Below are 1,619 nucleotides of genomic sequence, written 5' to 3'. Positions count from 1 at the left end.
AAAAATGCATAAAACATATTACAATTTTGGTAATCAAAAAACTATAAAATAAGTAGGAATATAGGTAAACATGATAAAAATAATTGATTAATATGATGGACAGAGGATATTATTGCATGTTTTGATCATTTTTAAACTATTGTGAAATAAAACGAATTATTTTTTAAAAAATGGTGGGTAAGTGGATGTCGCTCTGTTATACAGTCATAGGCGGTACTAGACCCTCTTGGCAGGGGGGCCAGAATATATTTTAACCATCTAACTATATGTTCAGGGGAGGGGGTCGTTAATAAGGAATTCTGTATTAATACAGGTACGGTTTGCAGGAGGGGCAGTTGCCTTCTCTGCCACCACCGTAGTTCCGCCTATGTATACAGTAAATTACAAGTGGGTCACTGTATAATGGATGGTATTAAATTTGAATTCAATGATATAATATCATTGTATAAGAAAAACGATTCTGAGCGGAGACGGTATGTCAGTCTAGGTATAAGACATAATATAATATATGGTATTAAAAAAAATTGACCTATAATAGGTACCTATAATAAATTCCAAATTATTCATATCACAATATCCATTAGGTTCTTATAACGCGTTATACATTAACAACAAACCGTGATACTATCATAGATATATAATAGTATACTTAAGAAATTTCAAGTATACCCACGAAATATATTATACAATCACAACAAAATAACTAAAATAGTTATTCCAGGTTTTTAATATGTAATTTCGTCCAAATTTGAACTTAAAATTACTATAAAAATAAACTGTGTAAATGTATTTTTAAGATTTTTTGGTAACAGAATTAATTACTTACGTGGAATCTTGTTCTAAATTTTCAATTCTTAGATACAAAAATTGAACATTTTATAAATTTTTAACTACAAAATAATTTTTCAAATTAAAATTTGATAAATTTTGTCAAAATTTGATCTTTAAATGCTTATAAAAAAAAATTGTGCCTATGTATTTTAAATATTTTTCAACTGATATTGTAACAATATATCAGGAGCTTTGTATTAAATTTATACACTTTTTGGCCCAACAGATAAAACTTTATTGATATTTATAGAAAAAAAAAACTAAAAAAATTGAAAACTTACAATGTCCGTAAACAGCTCAAAAAGAGTCAAAATATTTTCAAAATTGTATGGTGTATAGGTAATGCTAATATAAACATTCAGTAAAATTTTCATGTATCTGCAGTTATTCGTTTTTGAATTACAACAAAATAAGGAAATCGCTACATGAGAAATCGAGTGAATATCCAATGTTGTAAAAATTTGAATTTCAAACGATCATAAAAATTTAATTTGACTTTCTTATAGATATTTTTTGTTTGATAAAGGTAGATAATCTTATAAGGAATCTTGTATTACATTTTCATATCTTAGATTTAAAAAGAAAAATTTTTATGAATTTCTAACTCGAAATAATTTGCAAATTTTCGTGATTTTTCCATATTTTGTCATTTTTTGAACTTTAAATGCTTATAAAAAAAAACTGTGACTAACGATTTTTAATATTTTTCATCTGCCTTTGAAACAATATACTAGGAGCCTTCTATTAAATTTTCAAGCTTTTTTATCCAACAAATAAAATTTTATTGA

The sequence above is a fragment of the Acyrthosiphon pisum genome, chromosome A2 (assembly GCF_005508785.2).
Source record: "Acyrthosiphon pisum isolate AL4f chromosome A2, pea_aphid_22Mar2018_4r6ur, whole genome shotgun sequence".
Classification (NCBI taxonomy): Eukaryota; Metazoa; Arthropoda; class Insecta; order Hemiptera; family Aphididae; genus Acyrthosiphon; species Acyrthosiphon pisum.
Note: the sequence above shows the minus strand (reverse complement) of the source record.